This window comes from Antechinus flavipes, chromosome 1, assembly GCF_016432865.1.
Source record: "Antechinus flavipes isolate AdamAnt ecotype Samford, QLD, Australia chromosome 1, AdamAnt_v2, whole genome shotgun sequence".
Classification (NCBI taxonomy): Eukaryota; Metazoa; Chordata; class Mammalia; order Dasyuromorphia; family Dasyuridae; genus Antechinus; species Antechinus flavipes.
This window is the reverse complement of record NC_067398.1, coordinates 194,659,639-194,678,672: the sequence shown is the minus strand read 5'-3', so window position 1 is coordinate 194,678,672 and position 19,034 is coordinate 194,659,639. Positions and strand designations below refer to the sequence as shown.

The following is a 19,034-nucleotide window of genomic DNA, read 5'->3' as shown; positions in this document are numbered from 1 at the left end:
AAAAGCTAGTTTTATGAAAAACCCAATTAAACATATAGATCTTTGGTTAATTTATTTTTTTTAAAAAAAAGAAAGAAAACCAAATTGTCAGCATCAAAAATGCAAAAGGTTAATTTCACCACCAATGTAGAGAAAATGAAAGCAATTTATTAGAAGCTATTTTGCCCACCTAGGTACCAATATATCTAACAATCTAAATGAAATGAATGAATATTTACAAAAATATTCATTGCCTAGATTACAGAAGAGGAAATAAAGTACTTAAAGAATCCCATTTTAGAAATAGAAGTCATAAATAAACTCCCTAAAAAAATTCTCCAGGACCAGATGAAATTTCAAGTGAATTCTGCCAAACCTTTAAAGTCAATCTCAATATTATATAAACTGTTTGGAAAAATAAGTGAAGGATCCAAACTCCTTTTATGATACAAAAATGGTGCTGATACCTAAATCACTAAGAACCAAAAGCGAGAAAGAAAATTATAGAACAATTTCTCTAATAAATATTGATATAAAAAATTAAATAAAATATTAGCAAAGATACTACAGCAATTTATCACAAGGATGATACATTACAATAAGGTAGGATATGTACCAGGAATGCACGACTGGTTCAATATTAGTAAAACTACCAGCCTAATTGACCATATGAATAACAAACCTAAAAGAAATCATATGATTATCTCAAGATGCAGAAAGAGCTTTTGACAAAATGCAACACCCATTCCTTTTAAAAAATACTAGAAAGCATAGGAATAAATGGAGTTTTCCTTAAAATGACAAGTAGTGTCCACCTAAAACCATTAACAAGTATTTTTTGTAATGGGCATAAGCTATTTGCTTTCCTAGTAAGATCAGTATGAAGTAAGGATGTTCATTATCCCCATTTTTTTAATCAGCATTTTTTCATCACAGTTTATTCACCAATATTTAATATTGTACTAGAAATAAAAGAAGAAAACAAAATTGGAGGGACTAGAATAGGCACTGAGGGAAAAAAATTATCATTTTTTGAAGATAATATGATGATATACTTAGTGAATTCCAGAAAATCAACTAAAAATACTATTTTAAATAATTAGCAACCTTAGCAAAGTTGCAAGATATAAAATAAACCGTCATAACTCATCAGCATTTCTATATTTACCCACAAAACCCAGAAGAAAGAGATTAAAGATTGTAGACATCATAAAATATTTCACTGTCTACCTGCCAAGATTAATCTCAGAAACTCTATGAACACAATTACAAAATGCTTTTCACACAAATAAAGTCATATTTAAGTTTTTGAGAAAATATTAATTATTCATGAAAACATCTATGTAATATAAAGAAAAAGAAAGTGCTACATAAATTAATTTACTTTTTCAATGCCATACCACTCAAACACCAAAAGTTATTTTATGAAGCTAGAAATATTAATAATGAAATCTGGAAGAACTAAGATCAAAAATATCAATGGAATTAATATCAGGTCTAAAACTGTATTACAAAATGGCTATCATAAATTTCAGCAATAAAATGATGCAAGATGATTCCCAAGAATTTAAGATGAAAAATGTTACTCATCCTCAGAGAAAGAAATGATAGGGTCTGAGTGAAAATTTAAACTTCTCGTTTCATTTATTTTTCTTGGTTTTTTTTTAGTTAAAAACTAATTAGTTTCACAAAATTAATATGAAAATATATTTGCATGACTAGACATATATAACCTCTATCAAATTACTTGCTTTCAGGTTTGAGAGGGAGATAGAGAATTTGGAACTCAACATTTTTAAAAATGAATGTAAAAATTGTTTTTACATGTAATTGCTGAATTTAGGTCAAGTTTAAAAGGACATTTATTGCAATGGGCTCTATTTAGTTGTATTCTGGAAGCTATTCCCTGAGGCAATCAGGGAGGAGCATTGATAGAATTATTTTATAATTCCTAGCATTGACAAAATTATCACAGTTACTATTTCCAATCAATTCCAATCTAGTTATGATACCAATCCCCCAGGTTATTTTTCTTCTATAAAAGAACCTACTGGCATCCACTTTTCCGCAGATTCATCAGGAAGTACCTGCTTTATGGCAGCAAGTTTTCTAGGAACTTTGCCCAACTTATATTGTAATAAAAAGAAAAAAATCTTTGTCTCTTGATTTGGAGAGCTAAGCCTACAAACTCTTATGCAACACCTCACCACACTGGCCTAAAACCCCAATATGCTTTGTGGATCCAACCTTAGGCACCCATCACTTGATGAACCATACAGGAAAGTAATAAAACTCCAATATGTTTTTGGAGATTTAGAGCTTCTGCATCTCCATACTTCATCACCAATATAATAAAAATGATGATAATAAAAAAGTGGCAGTGTCATAGCAATTAAACTATCAAAGGCATATTTTATAGAATTCAGTAAGATAACGACTTATATTTGAAGAAACTGTGAAGAATGACAAGTCCAAGATACTGAATTTATGGGCAATTAATAATTTATGAATTAAACTAACTAATAATCACTAAATTGATGATTCATGGATTTTCTCAATAACAGACAAAACTATAAAGACTTTAAAATCTTTAAATCTCTTTGGAAAAGGGGATGTGCCTCAAAGCTGAAAATCAACCATAATTGATGAACAATTAAGAATTAAATTGGTTAAAACGCTTCAGCTCTTTCTGCTAAGAACAAAAGCTTCATCATGAGACAGTTTCTTCCAACAATATGTACAGAAGAATCCATCTTCACCCAGAAATGGCTCGTTTTCTCTTTCATGAACTGTATCACCCTAATGGTACAAAGATACCCATGTGGTTCTACCCTGAATTCACCTAAATTAGATTTTGTTTACTCTTCATACAGAAGCCAAGTATTATAATTGGGTGGGGCCCTTCCCAGAGGATTAAGATTATCTCCTCTAACAACCTTGTCAGTCAGAAACTGGCTGACTGACCTACAAAGGCTGATCCCTAAATCATAAAATAAAAAGTCTAGATCCTATTTAATAATAAGTTATTAATATAAGAAAAAAAGAATCATTTCTCTCAAAACAAAGTAACCTTGAATATGAAGAGAATAAAAAGTGAAAAATGAAGGAGTAATAGAACTAAGCCTATCATATTAATCAAGATAATTTGGTACAGGTTAAAAATTTAAAAATCAAAATTCTTTCCCCAGCCCCTCTCCTTCTCCCTCCCTTTCTCCCCCTTCCCCTCCACCCAAGAAAACCACATAGGAGTAGAAAGAAAAAAAAATCAAAGCTTTTAAGTCCAGTTCAATTGGTACAAAAACATCAACATAATTTTGGATAATATTTTTCAACAAAAATATGAAAGTAGATCCCCTATGATCTGCTAATTGATTTTTTGTGCACAGCTTGGTTCAGTATCCTAAAGTTTCCTTTCTACTTTATTGTCTGAGATGGGCTCCTAGTGGCAAAACTTAAGCAATCATGCCAGGCCATGTGAATACCTGTTCTTTTTTGACAGTGAAAAAATTCCCCATTTCTGCACACTGTGAATGATAAGCAGGGCTGAATGATAAATGAATGTTAGAAAGTCATCCTGTACAGTTTATTTCTGTTTCTGGATGTTTATTCTGACTGACTTCTAAATTATTCATATTCTTTAAGCAATCAATATTAATAATCTGATTTTCTCCTTGACATTTTTAGTCACACTTCTGTTTAACTCAGTATAAATAAAGGTCACTTAAAGGCTTCCTGCTGCTACTCTGAAGGTCCTTAATTAATTCCAGGCATTTCTCCCCTATAACTATGATTAGCAATTTTAATCAAGTTCAGCAATTAGCTATTTCTTGAACTGAGATTTGATCAAGGAGACCTTGTAGAAGCCTTTTAGCACTGGACTTTCTTCTTGGTCATAGTTCCAGGACAGAGAGGATGATCATGATCCCAAAGAAACCAAAGCCCTGAGGAATAGTGTCATTTGCATTTACAAGGGATCTTGAACCCTGAAGAACAGTATTACTTTTAGTCTCAAGGGAGGATAACCACATCCTTCCTCAAATCACATCATTTTAGAGGCAATGGAAATGTCTAAACCCCAGAACTAACTCTGTAAATAACTGTGTGAAAAAGCCTAAAGCTCAAGTGAGTTGTCCACTCAGTAACACCCCCTACCCTGGGAACAGAATTCAACTTGAATATAAAAGTTAAAGTCAAGAAATAGGCCAGAAAAATAAAAAAAAAATAACAAAAAGAGTACCTGATTTAAAAATTACTTATATCAGGAAAGATCAAGATACAAATTAAGAAGACAGTGATTTTAAAACTATCACAAGCAAAGTCATAAAGAAAAATATAAAATTGACACCAGCCCAGTAAGAATTCCCAGGAAAAAATAATTTTAAAAATTAAAAAAGGAATAGCAGAAGTTAAAATGGGAAAAGAAATGAAGTCAATAGAAGAAAAATATTAGCTTGGTTAAAAAAAAAGTTATCAAAAATACTGAAGAAAATAACATCTTAAAAATCAGAATTGGCCAACTGATGAAAATCACTCGGTAAAAAGCAAAATGGGGTGAATGGGAAAAAATACAAAGTTATTTGAAAAAAATAATTCCTTAAAAATTAGAACTGGACAAGAGAAGGCTAATGATTTCATGATAAATCAAGAAAAAAATAGAACTAAGTATGAATATGAAACAAGTAAAAAGTCTGATAAATGAAAAAAATAACCAAAACACCAGAATAAATATGCTGAAAATCAAGAAGGGATTAATAAAAGGGAAAGGGGAAAAAAGTAAAGTATTGCTTAGTGAAAATGTATATGTAGCTTAGTAACACTTGGGGCATAATTCCAAGTTGAACTTCAAAATTTTTATATCAATTTACAGTTCCCACATACACTGAATTAATCTTCCAAATTTTCCCCTACCCTCCAACATTTGTCACTTTTCCTTTCTACCATTTTAGCCAATCTGATAAGTGTAACATAATTTCTCAAAGTTTTTCTACATTGGTTTTTTCTAATCAGTAAATATGTAGAGCTTTTTAAATATGACTATGTATATATTATTGAATTCTTCATTGAAAAGCTGTCTGTTCATATTTTTTTAAACTATTTATCATCTGGGAAATGATGCACTTTCTGATAAATTAAGTTGAGAAATTTCTTCCAATTTTCTCTTTTTCTTTTGCTCTTGGCTACATTGGGAAGTTTTTTTAAATCTTTTTAATTTTATTTAATCCATATTATCTATTTTGTGCCTCACAATGCTTTTTAGCTCTTGGTTTTTTGTAAATTATTCTGCTACCCATAAATTTGATAGGCAATATGATCTATGTTCTTCTAATTTTCTTAAGATATCCCCTTTTGTATCTGGGGCAGGTATCCATTTTGTTTTTATCTTGGTAAATGGTATAAGACACCTAGTCTATGCCCAATTTCTGTCAGATTCTTTTCAGACTTTTTCAACAATTTTTTCCAGATAGTGAAGTCTTATTCCTAGTTTAAACCTTCATCTTTGTGGAGGGAAGGGTGGGTGAAGTTATCATAATCATTTGTTAGTTTGAATTGTGTATCTGCTTTGCCTCATTGATCTATATTTCTTACCCCAGTGCCAGATAATTTTGATAATAACTGTTTCATTGCAGAGTTTGAGATCTGGTGCTATTAATCCTACTACCATTATATTTTTTTTCATTAATTCCTTTGGTATTCTTGACCTTTTGTTCTTCCAAATTATTTTTTTTTCCTAGTTCAGTAAAACTTTTTTTTTGGTAATTTAATTAAGATGGTTTTGAAAAATAAAGTAATTTAGGTAAAATTGTCATTTTTATTATATTAGCTCTACCAATCCACGAGCAATTGGCAATTCTCCAATTATTTAAAATCTGACTTTATCTGTATAAAAAGCATTTTAGATTGATGTGGTTATATTTAAATATATGGATATATTTAGATGTATGTGGTTCCTGGGCTTGTCTTGGCAGGTATACATTCAGGTATGTTATACTATCATTATTTTAAATAAATCATCTTTTACTATCTCTTTTTGCAGGGTTTTGTTGGTAATCTATACAAATACTGATAATTTATGTGGGTTTATTTGCTAAAATTATTGCTCCATAAAATTTTTTAGCTGAATCTTTAGAATTTTTCAAGTATATCATCATATCATCTATATAATTAGATACTTGTAGCATCACATTGACCATTTTGATTCCTTCAATTTCTTTTTCATTCCTTGTTCCTATTAATAGCATTTCTAATACAATATTAAATATGTTGCTAATGAGAATCCTTGTTTCACTCCTGATTTATTGGGAAGGCTTTTAGAATAACCCTATTAAAAACTTCTTAATGTTTTAAGAAAAAAAGTCCTTTATATGTATGCTTTCAAATATTTTTTTCATAGGAATGAGCTTTTTTTGCAATTAGGGATCCAATTGTAGTATTTTAGGTTATTTTATTGTTGACATAATGAATTATGTTAATTTTTTCTTATGATTAAACTACCTCTGTGTTTCTGGTATAAATTCCATTTAGTCATAATGTATAATCTTTGTAATATAGTGTTTTAGTTTCATAGCTAGTAATTTATTTAGGATTTTTGTATCCATATTCATTAGTGAAATTGGTCTATAATTTTCGTACTCTCTTTTTTGGTCTTTCTGGTTTGAGTATCAGTGCCAATTTCTTTCATTAAAAAGCTTGTTAAGTCTTCCATTATTTCAAATAATTTATTTAATATTGGAATTAATTCATCTTTAAATATTTGGTAGAATTCAGCATTTTTTCATGATGCTATTTTCATATAAACTTCATTTATGTTCTTTTCATTTTTTCTAAAATATTTAAATATTCTATTCTTCTGTTAACTTAGTTTATACTTTTGTAAGTATTCTTTCATTTCACTTAAATTGTTAAATTTATTAGCATATCATTGGGTGAAATGACTCCTTATAATTGCTTTAATTCCATCTTTGTTAGTGATATATTTACTCTTTTCATTTTTAATACTAGTGATTTGATTTTCTCTCTTTTTAAAAAAGTTTTATTAACCAATGTTTTATCTATTTTGTTGACTTTGTCATATAACCAATGCAAGTTTTAAATGGTTTTCTTACACTCAATTTTATTAATCTCACCTTTAATTTTTAGAATGTTTAATTTGTTATTTAATTGGATATTTTAAATTTGTTCTTTTTCTGGATTTTTTAGACTGCACTTTTATTTTCTTGATTTAAGCATTTAGAAATATAAATTTTCCTCTGACTATTGCTTTTGCTGCCATTCATAGGCTGTGATACACTGCCTCATTATTAGGATTCTTACAAGGTGCTAAGTCAGTGGAATTGATGAGATAATGATTCTCTAATTTACTTGTACTTAGTACTTACCATAATTCCACAAGATTCACACCTTTAAGAAAGCATATATAGGACAAGCCCACTAGAGGTCAAACCCACTAGAAGAGAAGCCCACTGAAGCTCTGAGCCTCAGCCAGGCTTCAGTTGAGGAGATTCACAAGCCAGAGAAGGCAGCTTAAGCTCTCGGGACCAAGGAGAGAGATAGGCCTCCATTAAAGCTAACTGAGCCTCAGGAAAAGAGACAAGACTTTGAAGGAGGAAAATAAAGGATTTGGACTTTTAACTCCTGACTGCATTCAGAGTGATTACACTGAACTGAAAGAAAGGCTGCCTCCAGAAGCCCCCCAAGAAACCTGCTCCCAGAGAACATTACACTTTAGAGAAGAATATTACACCTCATTATTGTCATTATCTTTAGTGAAATTATTGATTGTTTCATGATTTGCTTTTTGAGCCACTCATTCTTTAAGATTAGATTTGTTAGTTGTAAAGTCTAGGCTAGCACCCTGGAGGCCTCAGGATCAGCCAGAATCAGGATAAGCAAAAGTCCTTGGTTTTTAAGGGGAAAAGTTAAGAAGACAGACAAAACTGCCAAGAGTTTTGCCAAGGATCCCTCCTTGATTCTAGAGTCCAGAATCTCCATGCTTTTCTCCTCCTCATTCTGTGGCCAAGTGAAGTTCTTTCACCTCTCTCACTCCACCCCCTAAAAATCGAACCAGTATTAACTGAGAGAAGAGCAATTCCAAACATATGCTAATTGAGTCATTGTCTAATAGGTGATTAGCCTTAAGTGCTCGGTTGTCTGATTCAAGTGCATCTATTCAGTTTTTCAGACCTTTACAGTTAGTATCCAATTAAATTTTAATCTGTCGTTCCATGGTCACTCATTAAATGTAATTTTTATTGCATTGTGATTTATAAAGACTTCATTTAACATTTCTGATTTTCTGCATTTAGCCAATTTTTATATGCTAATACATGGCGAATTTTTGTAAAGGGACCATGTACCACTGAGGAAAAGGTGTATTTCCTTCTATTCCCATTCAATTCTCTCTAGATATCTATCACTTCTAGTTTATCTAAGATTCTATTCCCTTACTTAACTTCTTTCTCAATTATTTTCTGATTAGATTTACCTAATTCTATGAAAATTGAAATTCCCTGCTATTATAGTATTATTATTTATTTTCACCTGTAATCTTTTTTTAACTTTTCCCTTAAAAATTCAGATGCCCTAGTATTTGGTACATAGAGGTTTAGTATCTGCATTTTCTATGCTTCTTTTTATTATAATGAAGTTTCCTTTTTGTCTAACTTAATTAAATCTATCTTAGATTCAATTTTGCTTGAGATGATAATAGCCTCCCTTACTTTGTTCTTTTTTTTATTTCAGCCAAAACATAAATAAATTGGACTGTTATATATTTTAATTCTGTATGTATCTTTTATTTTGAAATATGATTCTTACAAACAACACATTTTCAGATTCTGAGTTTTATTCCATTTTTTTAATCTGTTCTTGTTTTGAGATTTAATTCATCTCATTCACACTCAAAATTATAACCACTAGTTATGTATTTATATCTCTCCATTATATTTTTCTATCATCCTTTTTACCCCCTTTTTTACCTTATCCCTCTTCACACATCTGATTTATTTCTAATCACTATCTCTCTAATCCATACCTTTTTAAATAATCTTTTCCTAATTCTTTCCCCTCTACTCTCCTATTCTTGATTCACTCACTCTTCTGAAAGTGTCTCCCTTACTCTGTCTTACTCTGTACTTCCTATTTCTCTAAAATGTAGAAGACTTTTATACTTTTCTTGATACATATGTTATTCTCTTTTCAATCCAGTTCTGATGAGAATAAGGTTTAGCCCTACCAATTCCCCATCATCTGGTTTCATTCTAACAGTTCTTTCATTCATGCCTAATTTGCCTAAGATAATTGTTCCATTTCACCTCCCTGTACCCAATTTTATCATTTATCATTTAAAATAATCCAATCACATTCAACTCAACTTCTTCTACCTATGTGCACTTTTTCAAACTACCAAAGTAATTATAACATTCTTAAGAATATTCATAATATCTTCCCATATAAGAAGTAAATATTTTGAACTTATTGAGTCCTTTATCATTCATCTTTATTGTTTAATTTATATTTCTCCTGAATCTTAAAATTTTGCGATGAATTCAGGTTTTCTTGTCAAAAATACTTGGAAGTCATTCAATTCATTAGTCTTTTTTTTCATTCTGAATTATGCTCTAGCTCTAGCTTTGCTAGAAATGTTATTCTTGCTGACAAATCCAGATTCTTTGCTTTTTGAAATATATTTCAAATCCTTCAGTCTTTTCTGTGTTGTCCTGAGCAGAGAAGAATTAGATAATATCAGAATAAACGTAGGATGTGCAAAGTTAGAGAATCCACCCCAAATGTTCTTGCGAACTATCTGTGTTTGACCTGCGGTAGAGCATTACAAGTTCATATTGACTTAGCCATAGTCAGACACTCTAACTTGATTCTGACATAGTGATGTCATTTTGATCTTCTTAAAGAATGGAGGACAACAACCAACCAACCAATGAAGTTCCAGAGTATGTGATTTTTTTTTTGTCATTGTTCTTTGTGGTATTTTCTCCTTCACCCAGGAGCTTCAAAACTTGGCTAATGAGTTTTCTGTAAGTTTTCAGCTCGGGTTCTCTTTCAAATGAATTAAAGGCTTTTTTTTAAATTTTCTTACTCTGGAATTTCAGGATAATTTTTCTTAATTTGCTTGTAACATTAACCTGAGGCACTTTTTTTTTTCTTTTAAATCATAACAATCAATAATTCCAACAATTTTTATATTATCTCTCCTTGATATTCTTTGTTTTTCTAATAAGATGTTGCACATTTCCTTTTTTGCCTATTCTTTTGATTTTTGTTTCATTATTTCTTGGTGTCTTATAGCATTAGTCATTTTTCCAGTGAGATATTTGACATTTTTTTCTGTTTTGTTCATTCTTTTCATTGTCTTTTTTCTTAGATCTCATAAAACCATTAGATTTCATTTGTCCAATTTTTAAAGAACATGTTTTCTATTTACCTTAGTTTCCTTTAATTGTTGCAAATCTACCATGTACAGGTGGTAGCTATTCCCTCCAAATATATAATAAAGTTATAAGATAAATTTTTTTCTTTTTGTTTTTTCTTCTTTCTCTCTGTCCTAAACATTCACATATAATATGTATGTGTGTGCATTGTGTATATTCTATGTATATTTTCATTTATCAATTCTTTCTTTGCATGCATATAGCATCTTTTTTTTTAAATTTCCCTCATTTTAAATTTGTGTATTTATATAGCAAAATTATTTAGTTTAAAACAAAATTATTGTTACTGTATACAATTTTCTCTTGGTGCTCAATTCACTCTTCATTTCATGCAAGTCTTTCTATGTCTTTCTGAACTCATTGAACTCAACAATCTAATAGTACAGTAGTATTCAAGCATAACCATACACCAGAACTTATTCAGTCAGCTGCCAATTTGTGGGGATTCCTGCAATTTCCATTCTTTATCACCACAGAAAGCTGCTATAAATATTCTATTTGCATTCAAAGTTATAATTACCACTTGTGACTTTTGCTCTATCTTACTTTTAATCATCATTTACTTTCTCAGCCCCTCTTTTTGAGCTTTCTCCATTATTTTATCTTTGTCCCCAGTTTGCCTCTTCCCTCTTACTTTGCCCACCCTTTCAAGGGTACCTTGCCCAATCTCTAATGTTTTCCTAATTTTGCTTATTCTAATTTTAAGGAGGTTTTTTTTTCCTTTAGTGAGTTTTACAAATCTTTTTTCATTTGTCCACTGCTGTTTTTTAAGAAGTTCTTCCCTTTAGTGGATTTTTGTGCATGTTTTATCATGTGGTTTATTTTATTTTTTAAGATTTTTTTTTTCACAAAACTTGAATCATGTGGTTTATTCTGATTTTTAAGATGTTATTTTCTTCAATTTATTTCTGTCTCTGCCGGTGTGTTTATACTCTTTTCCCATGATTTTCTTGCATTATTGCTATTCCTTTTCCTGGTTTTCCTCTACCTCTTCTATTTGACTTTTTTCAATTCATTTTTTGAGCTCTTCTGGGAATTCTTTTGGGGCTTGAGATCAACTTACATTGTCTCTGAAACTTTGGATGTAGCAGTTTTGACTTGTCTGAATTTGTGTTTTGTTCTTCCCAGTCATTAAAGTGACTTTCTATGGTCTGGATCTTTTTGAGAGGGAGGAGGAGGTGTTTTCCAGCCTATTCTTGACTTTTAATTCTACGTTCAAGTGGGACTCTTCTAAGCTACAGTCCTTTTTTGCTGCTATTCTCTGAAAGTTCTGGAGTTTTGGAGTTTTCAGTTCTTCCAAGGTGGTACAATCTAAGAAGTGTGTTTACTACTCTTTTGCACTTGTAGCCGTCTATAACTAATTACAAGTACTCTTCCACTTACAATCATGGCCAAGATCCCTAATCCCCTGTGATCACAAGATCTGCTGTACTATTGCTTCTCCTTGCCTTGCAATTAGGAACCAGGACAGCAATCTATATGCACATATGGGCAATGCAACAATCTTCTATACCAGTTCCAACAAAAAGATACCTATAATTGCCTTGTGACTAGCTATCCAATCTCCTTTCAGTATGTAGACTGAGCTCCAGAGATTTCCACTGTCAGTGTTCCAAGACCTACTGCTGTCTGGAAAGATCTGTGGTCATGCAGCTTGCTCTGGACTGTTCTACTCTCACTCCAATTTGACAGAACTTTCTTGCCACCCTTTAAAGGGCTGGAAAAATTTTTCATCCTATCTTTTCATTGGTTTTGTTGCTCTAAAATTCATTTTGAGGCTTTATTTAAAGTTGCTTAAGAGCCTTTGGGATAATTCAAATAAGTCTTTACTTTTCTCTTCTCTCTTGACTACATCTTCCAAGAGTAACTACTTTTTAAAAATTAGACAATAAATAATTTCTTTTGGAATCTTTTGGTTCCAGAAGCCTAATCATTTTTGTCTTATCACCTCTAAGTATTTGACAAAGATTCCACTACACATGTTTTTTGTGGAATCTCAAAAATAAGTTCCTAAAACTTATGAATCTAGGGAAAGAAACATATATTACCTGCTTTTGGAATACCAGAGATGTGGGATGTTCTGGGCTTCATTTTAAAGGGGCAAATTTCCATAGGATTTGGAAAATATCATATCTAATATCATAATATACCATTTGTATGGTATAAACTTGTTATAAAAATTAATAAATATTGTAACTATCAAAAATGTAACAGTTCTTAACAAACCTCTCAATTTCCATTTTCTATTTTGAGGAAGCCAGTAGTTTATTTTGAACTCTGTCCACAGTCATCTGGGTCTTTTCCATTTTTTCTATTCCTAAGAACTTAACTAAACAGTTTGAACTCCAGATTTTCTTGAATTCCCTAGCCCTTGTTGCACATATGCATACTGGATAATTACTTAATTAACATGATGTCATCTGGCTCACTCAATATTATGTCATTGATGTCAAGATATCCTAATATATATATTCAGGAATAGAGTTCTCTTTCAGATATCTCCTCACCAGACTATGACAATGTGAAGATGATTACAGGTAACATTAAGAAAAGAGAATGAAGGTATATGGGTTCCTTTTAAAGTGAAAGGAACTGTCTCTTATTAGTCTCAGCCACAGGAACAGAGAAGACATTAGAATGTCTATTTTAATATTTATGCTGGGCCTGTGCTGAAACAAGACAAAATGCAGTCTTTGACTTTAAAACTTTGCTCAGTTTCTGATAGTAGCCCCCTTACTTAGGCTCACTAAGTAATTGAAAGTATACACAAGTATCACAGCCTTCTTCTTTTCCATCATAAAAGATGAAAGATCTCTCCTCAAAGGATTCTTTCCAAATCTGGAACTGGAATCAGGGGGCCTGGAAAAGCTAAATGGTCATGGAAGCACTGAGGTCAGAGAAGGCAATCTTATGGCCCAAAAAAGAACTGTAAAACTGGGGGCCACCCACCAAGCAGTAGGGAGTAGACACAGTTATAAGTGGCTTTTTTCACTTATTATTTCCATTCTATTTGGATCTTGAGGGATGAAGGTTTTAATTTTGGAATTAGATGGAACTGGAAAAACAACCATTGAAGATGTTGTTATCACTATTCCCATTGATTTCAATATTGAGACAATAGGAGGACAGAACAAGTATGAGGCCTTACTAGGCATGTCATGATTCAAACACAGATGCGGTCTTTTATGTCATAGATAACTATGATGGAGACTGCCTTGGAGTTTTCAAGTGAGAGTTAGTCACCATTTTAGTGGTGTTTGCAAACAAACAGGACATGGAACAGGCCATGACCCACAAAAAGATGGAAAATTCACTGTGTTCCTGCCTTGAAGGACTGAAAATGACAGATTTTCAAAACATCAACAACTAAAGGCACTATTCTTAATGAGGCAATGGAATAGTTAGTAGAAAAGTCAAGAGACAGGCTCTTCAGTAATTTGCCCTCTAAAAAAATTCTATGGAAATTTGAGTGCCTTTTTATTTTTAGGATTCCTTGGTATTACAATAATTTAGCTGCCAGTAACTGTTTATATGTGTAGTATGTGTGATCTGGTCCCATTGATATCCTGTTAAAATGATTTAGATAAGATGATCTGGGTTTCAGGAAAGCTTTTGTCTTGGCCATGTCAGGACAGATCTCCAAAGATCCTAAAATCTGAATAGAAGGTTTTCTATAGCAAGTAGTGCCAGGGTCTTTGAAGTTTTCTTAAACTTGGGCAGAACTAAAGGAGTTTTACTGCCTCTATCTCCATCCAATATCACTAACACGCCAATAAACTTTTTGTAGGAGGGAGTGTTCTTCTGCCTACCCACCTGGCAGTACTAAATACTACTCTTAGAGTACTCATTCATAACCACAGCCTTATTGCACTGACAACTACTGCTTATCCCAATGTCCTATTATAATCTCACCAGGCCCAGACCTGGAAAGGATGACTGATAATTCTGGTGGGGCTCCACCCTGAAGGTAGAAAATAATAGAATGTTTGAAACTGTTTGAGTTTTGTGTACGTATAATTTATCAAACACATTAAAGAGTGAGCTACCATAGAAATTCCTGTTCATAACATCAACCTTGAATAACTCCTCAGATACCTAAAAATAGAACCAAAGGAAATCCTCATCTGGAGTCCCTAATCAATTAATTAATTGTAAAAATTCCTCAGAACTCCCTAAGACTGTGAAATTCACTACAAAGATTATCTCCAAATTGGCTTGTCCTCAGGATCCATTGCTCCAGTGACTTATTAGGTTACTATTTTGATCTTTTCTTATAATCTGGAAGAGTAATACTACTAGAGGGAGAAGTAAGCTCTTGATAGTCCAAAAATAGGTAAGAGATCCAAAGTATCTTCTTGATTGCCACTGTGATAGAACAATAGCAGTGTCCTATATTAATATACTGTCCTATATTATAGCTCTGGTTTTAGTAGGATGTCTTATTTCCACACCCAGGCCTGTGTATTATTGATCTCCAGAATCTTTAAGAAAACTTCTTTCACTTGGGAGGTCACCAGTTCTACTGGTTGCCCTGAAGTCTTCAGTGGTAAGAAAACTATCTCTCCTTGCACAATATGCGTACTAAATTTACTTTAAATATTTCTTTGCTTGCCATCCAGCTTCTACAGGATTATCATCATCATCATTATTTAGAAATAATAACCTATTTCTTTGCATTGGCAGAAGTTAAAATTTCAATTTTTTGTGAGCTGTAAGCATAGCTTTTTTTTTTTTTTTTTGCTTTCAGCATGTCAAGCATTTTAATAGTATGAAAAGAATTTGTTTCATTGAAAATTTTTTCTTCAATTTATATTTTGTTATTTATAAAATAATTATTAAAACATACTAATAAATATATTAACATTATAAATAAATATTATAATAAATAATGACAAATAATATTTTATTAGTTCATTTCTTTTTATTTTTAAAAGAAATTTCTCAATTAAAAATAAAATAAATAATTCAATAATAAAGTAGAATAGAAAAAAGATGATTGTATATGAAACTGCAAGTCTATAATGTGAAACTTGCAAATACTTTTAAATATATAATAATGCTATCATGTAACTTTCTTTTCCCCCCTTTCTTTCTTCCCTCACCCACATTCTTAAGATGGTTACCATTAGATACAAATACATATGTATACATGTGAGTAGTATATGTAGGTATATGTATGTGTATATATATGTGTGTGTGTTTAAAAAACATTCTATTCATATTTCTATTTAACATTTCTTTCTTCGAATACCTCCATATGTCCTTTCTATTTAGTTTGATGTTAATAATACTCAAAATTATTTAGTTGTTCAGTTATTCTTAAAACAACATTATTATTAGTGTATGTAACTTTCTCTTTTTTCTGTTCATTTTTCTCTTAATTATTTTATGTAAGTGTATCCATGTGTTTTCTAAAATCAATAAAGTATTCATTTCTTACAGCACTGTACTATTCCATCATACTCATATACCACTTGTCAACCATTCCTAATGGACAAGTATCCCTGTACATTCAACATTTATAATGTTGCCATTATAAAGAAAGCTGCAATAAATATTTTTTATAAAACATATAAGTTCTTTTCTTTTCCCTTAATAATCTTAAGAAACAAACTTAGTATTGGTATTACTGGTTCAGAGGACATGGGAACTTAAATAACTCTGGGCATAATTCCTGATTACTCTCCAAAATGATTGGATCAGTTCACAGTTCCACTAACCAATTGAGTGTCCCAATTTTTCTATAATTTCTCCAATATGTGTTGCTGTCCCCAGCAATCATTTTAGCCAATTTGATAGATGCAAAATGCCATCTCAAGATTGTTTTGGTTTGCATTTATTTAATCAATAGTGATTTATATCATTTTTCATGTGACTATAAATTGTTTTGATTTCTTCATCAAAAATCTGCCTGTTCATATTCTTTGACCACCTGTCAATTAAGGGTTGACATCTATTTGATGAAGTTATTTATATATTTTATCTGTGAAACCTTTATTTAAGAATCTGTCTATAAAAATGTATCACAATTTTCTTCTTTTGATATTGACTATATTTGTTTTATTTATACAAAATCTTTTAAATTGAATGCAATCAAAATTATCCATTTCATGCCTCTATTGCTCTTGACCTATTGTGTAAGCATGAATTGTTCACCTATCCATAAGAGTTCTAGATAACATATTTTATATTTATCATATATTCTATGTTCTTATAATATCTCTATATCTTGATCATATATCCATTTTGATCTTCTTTTGGCAAATAGTAAGATATTGGTCTATGCCCAATTTCTGTTCTACTGATTTTCAGTTTTCCCTAAAATTTTTATCAAATAATAAATTTTCATCCTCTAAACTTGTCTTTATACTTGTCAAATACAACATTACTATACTTATTTCCTACTATAAATTGTAGTCTGCTCTGTTCCACTGATCTATAATTATATTTCTCAGACAACACTGGTAGTTTGATCATTACTGTCTTATAATATAGTTTAAGATTTGGTACTTCTAAACATTTTTCCTCTGCATTTTTATTAGCTCATTTTATATTCTTAACTTTTTTGTTTTTCCAAATAATTTTTATTATTTTTTCTAATTCAGTAAAATAATTAAATAAATTAATAAATTGAATTTGCCCCTCTAATGGTGAACTTAAGAGAGATTTTAGTATATTAAATTTGTTTTTGAAACATTCCTTTTTAAACCCTTTTTTAAAATTTTAATGGTAAATTCCACTTTTGTTATACACAGTTATTTCAGGAAAAGCTGGATCCTATATTCTGCTTGAATGGTTATAAATTTTAATGTTTGTTATTTAACAAATTCAGTAATAATACCATCTGCTGTAATTGCCTGTTGGTGAACAAATGGTATTGTATGTTATAGCTTTTTATTTGCATGTTCACCTTGCTAGTTATTTTCTGATAATTGATATATTGATGTTATTGGAAATTATTGCTGCTGATTTAAATTCTCATAGTTGGCTAAATTGTCTTGTTAATTGTTTATTGCTTTTGCTGATTGGTTAAAATATTTGCATGATAGACTCACAGTGGGACATTTGGTGCTTAGAGATTATCACCATATGGATGGTGATATTCATAAAGGACTACTGATACTTGGAGTTGATCAAGCATATAATAATGATAATGTCATAAAAGCTTTGAAGGACAATATAGCAGAGTTGTGACACTGTGAGATAGTTTTTCAGCTTAAGGTTGGCACCACTTGATAAAGAGGTATTTTGTGAATTAATAAAAAGAAGAAATACTTAGACATTCAAACATAAGGTTTAATAGAATCATTAAAATATGAGCATGAAAGAAAGACTTTTTTCTTAATAAAAATGGTTATTGAATGAAATCAAGTTGAATAATTTGTCAATCAACATTTCTTTTTGAATGTTCACATGTTCTTTTTTTTTAATTAACTCTTTTTATTTTCAAAACATATGCATGGATAATTTTCAACATTCACCCTTGCAAAATCTTGTGTTCCAAATTTTTTCCTCTCCTCCTTCCACTCCCTCCCCTAGACAGCAGGTAATATAATATAAGTTAAATATGTGCAATTCTTCTCTACATATTTCCACAAGTATGTTGCACAAGAAAAATCAGATCAAAAAGGGGGGAAAAAATGAAAAAAAATTCAAGCAAAAAACAACAAAAAGAATTAAAATACTATGTTGTGATTCACACTCAGTTCTCACAGTCCTCTTTCTAGGTGAAGATGGCTCTTCATCACAAGACCATTGAAACTGGCCTGAATCATCTCATTGTTGAAAAGAGCCATGTGGATCAGAATTGATCATTGTATAATCTTGCTATTGCCAAGTACAATGATTTCCTGATTCTACTCACTTCCCTTAGCATCAGTTCATTTAAGTCTCTCCAGGCCTCTCTGAAATCATGCTGCTTATAGTTTCTTATACAACAATAATATTCCATAATATTCATATACCGTAACTTATTCAGCCATTCTCCAACTGATGGACATCCATCTACTCAGTTTCCAATTTCTTGCCACTACAAAAAGGGCTGCCACAAACATATTTACACATGTGGGTCCCTTGAAAGAAAGACTTTGTAAAGGCCTCAGTAAAGTATAACCATTTACATTCCTATATTGGAAGATTGTAAGTGTAATTCCTTAGACCTTTATTAGAAGAGTTAAGTGCAGGGCACAGGTAAAAATTGAATATGTTAGGATGATCTCAAAAAATGATGCAATAGGGGAAAAGATACACTAAGGAAAGAGTAATAGAGAAGTAGAATGGAGAAAATTGTCTCACATAAAAGATATGCAAGGAAGAACTTTTATACTAGGGGAGAAAATGGAGAGAGTAGACAACATTTGCAACCTGGTTCAAAGATGATATTGGATATATATATATGGAAGACTACATGCACATACATATGTGTTTTATATATGTGTGTATATCCAATCAGTTGCATATAAAAATCTATCTTACATATCAAGGAAATAGAAGCAGAAAGGAATAAATGAGAGTGACAAAGTTAAAAGGAGGATATAAATGTAAATAGAATCAGCTTGCCCATAAAATGGAAGTGGATAGCAAAATGGATTAGAAACCAGAATCCAATAG

The 19,034-nt window shown here is 31.1% G+C and overlaps 1 pseudogene; it reads left to right on the top strand.

Annotated features, from left to right (window-relative positions):
- Positions 1 to 13,334: 13,334 nt before the first annotated feature.
- On the top strand, positions 13,335 to 13,963 carry LOC127544766 (ADP-ribosylation factor-like protein 1; annotated as a pseudogene).
- The last annotated feature ends 5,071 nt before the right edge of the window (positions 13,964 to 19,034 follow it).